We start from the raw sequence: 9,607 nt of genomic DNA, 5'->3' as shown, positions 1-9,607 counted from the left end.
GCTAAAAGCTAAAAGGAGCAAAAGATAAAAGACAAAAATTATGCAAAATTGTATATCAAAGCTCCAATTAGAAAGGAAGTAAAAGCTAAAATTAACAAAAGAGTAGCTAAAAGCTAAAAGGAGCAAAAGATAAAAGACAAAAATTATGCAAAATTGTATATCAAAGCTCCAATTAGAAAGGAAGTAAAAGCTAAAATTAACAAAAGAGTAGCTAAAAGCTAAAATAGGTGAAACTGTAGCCCAAATCTAAAACAGCAAATATAAAAGATAAAATATGACCAAAACTGTAAAAGTTGTAATTATCAAAGAGCTAAAAGCTAAATTGAGCAAAACAGTAGCTAAAGGCTAAAATCTGTGAAGCATATTTAATTTGACCAAATGATAAAATCGTAGCTTAAAACGTACGTAAGTTAGGAAAACAACAGCATAAAGCTGAAATTAGCAAAAACAGTAGCTAAAAGCTAGGTGCAAATAAGACAAAACCAGGGTAAATGCTAAAGTTGACTACATAGTACTCTGTTTTAATGTACATTATTAATGAAATGGTTGTAAATCGTGATAATTCAAAAAAGTCACATAAAAAGTTCAGTTGAACATAAAGTTTTGATAAATGTTTGAATTAACTCAAAAACATACTCAGAATAAACATTAAAATGTAAAAGAAATGTGTGAATCCTGATCTCAGTTATAATTCATTCATCTGGTCCTGGACTGCTTGTTGTAATATTTAATCATATGTTAAGATAATTGAATTGATGGAGTTAATATCAGTTTAATAAAGGTGTTTGAACTCAATTCTTTGAATAAATAGAAGCTTGAAATGAATTTAGGTGGGGCCGCCCTCCCCGTTTCCTCCCAGCCACGAGCTGCTSAATAGCAGCTTGATGAATTGGAGGAAGCAGTGAGGATGAAGAGCGCAGAAGCGCCAAGTGATAATGTGGTGTCATCAGTAACCCTGACAACTGCAGCCTCGAMGTCCAACATGTTAATTATGATTTTTTATTTTTTTTTATTTTTTTTTTGAGTGAGGAAATTAGCAAAGTCTTCTTCTCTGTTTTTGGCTTGGCTGCTATAGTTTTTTTAACCTCCACTGCTCACTGCTGACTTCAACAACAAGAGTGAAGATTTAAAATGCAAATCTCTACAACACTGTGCCTCAAGCCACTGGCTTGTGTTCCTCAGCAGTCAATAGTAGCTCCAACACAGGAGCAAAACAGCATAAAGATAATTTTTGACTCAACAAACAACATAGAAAAATAAGATTTGAGCGTTATCAAATCCCATTCAAAATCAAATCTACGGAGCGTTTAAACGGGTCAGTTTCACAATGACCTCCTGGTCATGATGATGGAAAATTACAGATGAAACGAGCGACTGCACAGGTCAGCAGGCGGCGAACGAATCAGAGGATTTTGTGTCCGTGCCCTTCGGTGTGTCAACCTCTTTAACGCTCAGACGTCAGAGTTAAGTGGCTTCTCCGTGTTCAGGCCTTGAAATGAATGAGCTGTTGTTACAAACACATTTCCCTCATTACATCACAGGAAAAACACACATTTTACACTGAAAACGGTTGAATTTAATTCACTAATTTCTCTTAAAATACTTATAGTTAACAGCTTTTTGTTGCTTTATTTTAATTAAAGTTTGTTTGTGTTTTTATGTTTGTTGTCATTTCTCCTGCTGAGTTCCATGGGTTACGAGTTCATCCAAGGAAGAAGTCAGGATTCAATGAATATTTTAGTAAGAAGTACTTTTAGCGTATTTAAATGTGACAAGACAGGTGTGTTGGTTTGCAGCATTCATAATTTAGAGATTATAAGTCAAAATATAAATGTGAAATATGATTTTTAAGCAAATTGATCATTGCTGAATCCAGCCCCATGAATCCATTAAAATGTACTGAAGTCTGTTTAACTCAGAAGAAAGAACTCAGATGTTGTTTAACACAACTGTCAGAAAACTCATGAAGAAAACTCATGACTTGATCAGTGTTTTTCTCAGTAGTTTATGGTCAATGCTGACTGTAAGTTAGGGCTATTCAACTAAATTACTCAATTGGCCACATAACCAACAGCTCTGGGGCAGGAAGTAATATTATCCTTCACTTTTTAAATAAGTATTGAACACGTCACCATTTTTCTCAGTAAATATATTACTAGAGGTRCTAATGACATGAAATTTTCACCAGATGTCGGTAACAACCCAAGTGATCCATACATACAAAGAAATCAAACCATAAATGTCCAGAAATGAAGTTATTTGTAATAATGTGGAATGGCACAGGGAAAAAGTATTGAACACACTTACTGAAATTTATCTAATACTTTGTACAAAAGCCTTTGTTGTCAATGACAGCTTCAAGACGCCTCCTGTATGGAGAAACTAGTGGCATGCATTGCTCAGGTGTGATTTTGGCCCATTCTTCCACACAAACAGTCTTCAAATCTTGAAGGTTTCGTGGACCTCTTCTATGAACTCTGATCTTTAGTTCTTTCCATAGATTTTCTGTTGGATTCAGGTCAGGTGATTGGCTGGGCCATTCCAGCAGCTTTAGTTTCTTTCTCTGAAACCAACTGAGAGTTTCCTTGGCTTTGTGTTTGGGCTCATTGTCTTGCTGAAATGTCCAGCCACGTTTCATCTTCATCATCCTGGTAGATGGAAGCAGATTTTTATCAAGAATGTCTCTGTACATTTTTCCACTCATCCTTCCTTCAATTATTTGAAGTTTGCCAGTACCATATGCTGAAAAACAGCCCCACACCATGATGTTCCCACCTCCAAACTTCACTGTTAGTATGGTGTTTTTGGGCTGATGTGCAGTGCCATTTGACCTCCAAACATGATGTGTATTCTGGCATCCAAACAGTTCAATGTTGGTCTCATCTGACCAGACTATATTCTCCCAGTATTACACAGGCTTGTCTAAATGTTGTGCAGCAAACTTTAAAGGAGCTTCAACATGCTGTTTCTTCAGCAGTRGAGTCTTGCGTGGTGAGCGTGCATACAGGCCATGGTGGTTCAGTGCATTACTTATTGTTTTCTTTGAAACAATCGTACCTGCTAATTCCAGGTCTTTCTGAAGCTCTCCACAAGTGGTCCTTGGCTCTTGGACAACTCTTCTGATCATTCTTTTCACTCCTCTGTCAGAAATCTTGTGAGGAGCACCTGGTCGTGGTCGGTTTATGGTGAAATAATGTTCTTTCCTCTTCTGAATTATGGCCCCAACAGTGCTCACTGGAACCTTCAGAAGTTTAGACATTCTTCTGTAACCGATGCCATCATTATGCTTTGCAACAATAAGGTTGTGAAGGTCTTGAGAGAGCTCTTTACTTTTACCCATCATCAGATGGTTCTTGTGTGATACCTGGCCATCATTTGGGACTGAACCAGCTGATATTAACTTGCACTGACAAGGGGCAGGCTTGTTTTCTAATCACTGAGAGAGTTCAGCTGGTGTCTTGGCTTTCCATGCCTTTTTACACCTCCCTTTCTTCATGTGTTCAATACTTTTTCCCTGTGCCATTCCACATTATTACAAATAACTTCATTTCTGGACATTTATGGTTTGATTTCTTTGTATGTATGGATCACTTGGGTTGTTACCAACATCTGGTGAAAATTTCATGTCATTAGCACCTCTAGTAATATATTTACTGAGAAAAATGGTGACGTGTTCAATACTTATTTTACCTGCTGTATATTGAATTGTAAATTCAAAAGAACCATTRACACAAAAACTATTTTCWTTTTWAWTWARKWAAAAATAAWAATAATTTTGGCGGGCCGTACAGAAGCCACTTGCGGACYGCATGTGGCCCACAGGCCTTGAATTTGACACGTGTCCGAGACAGTTTCTGACCCATACTGTTGCACCCACCTTTTTGCTGCTGCTCTAATTTTCTATATTTTTCTTGCTAAACTGCAAAAACGTGCACTTTTTCACTTTTAAATGTAATGGTAATCTATTATATATTGCAACTACTGCATCTCTTTAATATTTATGCCATACCATTAACTTGAGAAAACTACACACAGAAAAGCAGRCACTATTTAAATTTATGAGTCTTGGGGGGGTAAAATCATGTCCCTGCAATCTGCTGTTTTGTCCTCAGATGGACTCCTGCAGGCTGCTTTTCGAGCTCATCTCCTGTTTTCATGCAGATGAATATTTTAAGGTTGTAAGTTGGAGTGGAAAGAAGTGCCGCTGACCTGAGCTGTGCAGAGAGAGGCTGTGCAGGAACCCCAGATGGAGAAGCTACACGTTGCTCTCTGCAGAAACAGCCAGAGGAGTTGGCAAATATCAGCCCTTCAGTTTGCCAGCTGTTCCCTCACCAAAGACCTCTCTGATAATCTCATTTCTCTCCTCTCGGCATCATATCACAGTTCAAACAGAAAGCAGATGATATGATGTAGATGTGGCCCATCAGAGGCGGCAGTCGCTTCTGTTTTCCAYGCATGCTGCTCGTTTTAAAGTGAAAGGATAAATTAAAGTCTGCGAGCTGCTGGGGATCRTTTCTGTGCAACAAACTGAACTAAYATGACTTTTATCTGAGTGCTTTCTGCATCAGCTAAAACCCTGTGCTCACATGAGGAGGTTTATATCCAACAATCATTTGCTGCTGTGTGTCACCATTAATTATTTACAGCATTCATAAATAAKCCATGCAAGATATTCCTTAGAAAAGCTGTTCTCACCAGTTGATTGTGACGAGATAAGAAAAAAAAAATCAAAACGTGAACTAAGGTTCAAAATTTACGGAAGAGGATTAGAGCCACTGAAAAAATAAAAAAGGAATTCTGACTTTAATATCAGAATTCCAACTTTAATCTCAGGATTCTGACTTTTTCCTCAGAATTATGAGATTAAAGTCAGAATTCTGAGATTAAAGTCAGAATTCCTTGTTTTTCAGTGGCCCTAATCCTCTTCTGTACAAAATATGCTTGTTTAAAAAAACAACAAAAACCCATTTTTTGTACAAAGTGCACTATCATAAACTTCATTTACTTTTCATCTGAGCAAATGGAGGAGGAAGTCAGATTTTCCATCAGACGGTCGTCTCCTATCAGGCAGGTAATCTGTGACAAAAATGAAAAATCTCGACAGAGACGTGTTTTTGTCCCACTTGTGAGGTTCCAGTCAGCCCTGGATGAAACAGAAACAAGAGAAAACTGGAAACGAGACAGAAACAAGGTCAAAAGACASATTCGTTTCTTCTCGAAGAGCAAAATTAGAGCGTGTGGAGGAGGACGATATTGCACAGCAGATATGATTCAGAGGGGGCAGCATGATGGGAGGCACTTCTCRAAGAAATGAACCTTTAATGATCCCACCGGGGATTCGGTCCAGCTGACAGGAGGAGACGAGGAGCCGTTCCGCCGCTCTGATTAGACGAGGAAGTTCAAACTCTCCGGKTTTTTTATACGCGGCATTCAGGAGACACCTGATTTGTTTTCTCTGGCGTTTCTAAACCTCCCCCACTTTCTCCTCTGGACAGGAAATCAGTAGCATTCCCCAGAGTGCTTCTGCACTCAATATGGCCACTGATGGAGAGTGTGGGAAAAAAAAAAGAAATGTGCAAGAAGTGATCAGATGTTTCACATCTCTGCCAGAACAGAGATCAAATCCAGTTTACAGTTAACAATTATGAGGAGAGACACGGTAAATGCTAAGAAAACCTGAATGATTTTGCTGAAACTGAATGGATAAAGCTAAAAAAGCTAAACGCTAGTCACAAGTAGCAACATGGCTAATTGCAGAGGTGGGTAAARTACAGTACAGTAACACAACTTCAACATATTTTTACTAAAGTAAAATAAAAATAAGCCATCTAAGGAACTAATCAAGTAAAAGTAAAACAAGTATTTTGTAAATTTTACTTGAATAGCAATACTTTAAAATAATGTTACTCAAGTAAAGTAAATGGTGTAGTAAAAGTACTTTTTGCCCCCAAAAGGCTTCCTTGAGTAAACACATCTCTGGCTAAATGTCGCAAAAACTAAAAGTAGCAAAACTAGCTGAAATAATCTTAAAGTGCATGTGAAATGTGTTTTCTTCAAATACAAAAATCTAAGAAAATATCTTAATATTTAAGAAATTTGACATCATTCATTTGATTTTACAGTTTGTGACAAATTGTGTGTATTTTTTTGCCGAATTTGGTGCAGCCCAAGTGAAACAGGAAGTGATGTCAAAGGGGAAACCTTTAAAAAAAGGGGGAACTTCCTGGTCTCTTCTTCAACTCTCTGATAGTGACMGTAAATGATCAGAAACATCKGACTCTTCAGTMTGTTGTTAGCCGTTGTAGCAACTCTCTGTTTACGTGCAGGCGTTCCCCTTTGACATCACTTCCTGTTTCTGCTCATGCAAATATCTCAACAACTGTTCATCTCAACGTCGTGGAATTTTGTTTGCAATTCATCAATAATGGTATCTTTCCTRATATGCACTGAAATATATCACTGAAGTTTCATGGCGCGGGAACTTTAAAGCAAAGGCACAGATTAAAATCAGTCGTCACGATTTAATCTTTATAAATAAGAACTARTATTTCCTGTATCCTTTTTAACTGTTGACCCTTTTTCATCGTTGATGTGTCAGAGGACTGTTGATTGTGGGACAGCTTGTTGCTTTCTGCTGCTGTCCAGGACCTGATGTGATCTTCTGAGACTGAGTCAGAGTTTAATCGGCCCTTGAAGGCCGTTTCCGTGTCGCACTCAGAGGCCGTAAACTGTGATAACGCAATATGCGGTGCAGACGGAACTCTGGATCGTGTTGCGTCTCACCCGTCTCGACTCGACTCCTCTGCTCTGCCTTGAGAAATCTTTGTGAAATCTTTGTGAAATCTTTCTGAGACGGCGCCGGGGAGATCTCTGATGCTGCGGCAGCTGCTCCAGAGCCTCTGGCTAATTCAGACTTTGATAGTGCGACTGAAAAACTTTTTTTTTTTKSYTTTTTTTTTCAAAATATCCTTCACCACCTCCAACGTGCAGCTTTGTAGTAACATACATGAAAGGATAAGACAGTGGRATGTAGGTCAAAGCAAAAATGGCGTCCATTTGAGCGTCAGCACGTTGTAAGACAGAACATTCATTTGAGCCGTTTTTTTCTGTATGAGACTCAAAAATTTCTTATTTTAGACCTAATCAGATGAAACTCACCATAAGTGAGAAAGAAAATAAGCAAAATCTTTCCCCGTCATTTCCACCCCAGCTCAGCCGCTCCATCAGTTCCTGGGCAGCAGGGAGGGGTGGACGTTTGACGCTGCGGTCGTCGCAGCGCTGCTGGACCTGCCAGACCTCCRTACAGTCAACAGGGATGAGTCAAAATGTCCTCTGGGCCGCAGAGACTGCTTCCTCCATCCCACATTCATGAGCAAAACACACACGTGCGTGCACACGCTCGTGAACTTACACACAGAAATCTAAGACGTTCAAAATGTCAACTTGGGGCCAGAAATCAAGGCCAAGCTTCTCAGGCCACTGAGTTGTGATTTTTAGCAACAGTTCCTCAGTGTGTGGACAATGTCTGCTTTGTTAACAGTTCAGTAATCCAATTAACACTGATCTGTTAATCATCCAAAACATAAAAGCATTTTAAAATACAAGAAATGAAGCCGCGTTGTGTCTCATACCAGRCGTAAATCTATTTGAACAGAATATTTTGCCAATTTACTCACCGGCGTAGCAGCTGAAATGTTTTATTGAAGATGCCTCAAATCATTCTTTGCAATTTTTCCTTTTCCACAGTGCCCCATTATTTCAAAGCTGACTTTTTTTTAAAATTTATAATAAAACAATAACAACAAAACATGTCTAAATACAAAAATCCTTTCAGGTTATTTGGGTTTTAGGTTTAGGGCTGCAACAATACAGAAAATTCACGATTCGGTTCGGTTCGTTACTTTAGTCTCACGGTTTGATATTTTTTCGAWACAAAAAAGAGAAATGTCCATGCCCCTTTTAACTTGTAATTTATTTAAATTAATTATGAACATTTGTTTAACCTCAAAATACAGTTTTCAAATTAAATGTTGCTGAAACAGTAAGTTTCTCAGTGGATCTGCGCTCAAAAATGCAGCCTAGGTGGATTAATTGAACACAGATAAACTGATCCTTCAACACAGAGCATCTTCAAAAGACAAGTTGATAAAGTAAATTTTAAAAATCTGTATTGTTTGATACAAGTGTGTATTGAACCTAAAGCACTGTTAGATACGGTTCATTACGGGTTCATGTATTGTTGCACCCCTAGTTAATAAGGAGGTAATTTTGCATTCAATAAAACAAAAAAGCAGTTTCATAAACAAATRATTTAAATTAAAAAAATTAATCGAAAACAATGATTTTTAAACCAAAAAATAATGATAATTTCAACCAATCACAAAAAGCAATTTCAACCAAAAAAGGTAATTAGAAAATTCAACCAATTAAAAAAGCAATTTCAACTAAAAAGTTGAATCTCAAACATTTGGTTGATGCTCTGTGTTCCTGGTTTAATTGAATAAAAATAAAACTAAATTATCTCCATAGATTAGGAGGAACATATTTTTTGTCTTTCAACCAAGAACTGTTTGTCTTTAAGAAAATGTGGAATTTAAAATTTCTGCAATTTCATTAGCTAAACAATATTTTTACATTTGTGTCATTTAAAACTAAACTGATCTATTACGACTGTATCATCTTCAACTGTGTTTTATACAGTAAAGTGATGACATAGCAGCTCGTCACAAAAAAAGGAGAGTAAAAATAAATCAAACATCACATCTGCGGGCGGTGACCTGGGTTAAGTCACGCTGTGATGTTCCATACGTGCATCCAGTCATCCAAGAAGCAGAAAGACGGAGCAATTTACTGCCGCCTCACTCTGTGGCACGCAGCAGAACTCGGCCATATGGCTGCTCGTCTCCTTATGTCTCTGCAGCTCCACACAGCAACAACAAAAAAATAAAAAAACCTGTGAGGAGTAAACAAACATCRCTCTGAAACACGCACATGAAAGCAGGCAGGGTGTAAATAAGTGGGGCGATGGTAGCCCAGAGGTGAAGGACAGGATGTGGCAGTGTGTGTGTGTGTAGTGGGTGTGTGGGTGGGGGAGACACACACACTGCAGAGGTGGAACTCAGCAGCAGAGTGAAGTTGATCTGCCTGTGAGGGAGCCGCTCAGTGGTTAACAGAGGCAGCTGCTGGCGTTAATGGAGGTAACCGTGTGCAAAACATCCAGATGTTGGAGTCAAGATGGAGGAAGTGAGACTTTTAACTTCCTGTCACCTTCACACTTTATATTTCACGCAAACGTTCACGACACAGACACAAAAACTCGGAAGAATTGAAATTTTTTATGAGGGGTCGTGTGGCGTAGTTATGAGCAGTCAGCGTCTTACCTGTTGAGATTGAGATGTAGATGCCAGAAGAAAAGATAAAGAGCAAAAATATGGATGCAGTTAGATGGGACATGGAGAACGGCGACTCGCTGTGGAGACCCCTGAAAAGGGAACAACCAGAAGAAAAAAAAATGTATTAAAACAAATTTAAAACATTATAAAAACATAACTGGGGAAGATAAAGGTTCAGATATTGGACTGGATTTCTTGCAGCGCTGCCTGTCACC

The sequence above is a fragment of the Austrofundulus limnaeus genome, unplaced genomic scaffold, assembly GCF_001266775.1.
Source record: "Austrofundulus limnaeus strain Quisiro unplaced genomic scaffold, Austrofundulus_limnaeus-1.0 Scaffold442, whole genome shotgun sequence".
Lineage (NCBI taxonomy): Eukaryota > Metazoa > Chordata > Actinopteri > Cyprinodontiformes > Rivulidae > Austrofundulus > Austrofundulus limnaeus.
The sequence above is the reverse complement of the archived record's forward strand: the minus strand, read 5'-3'. Positions refer to the sequence as shown.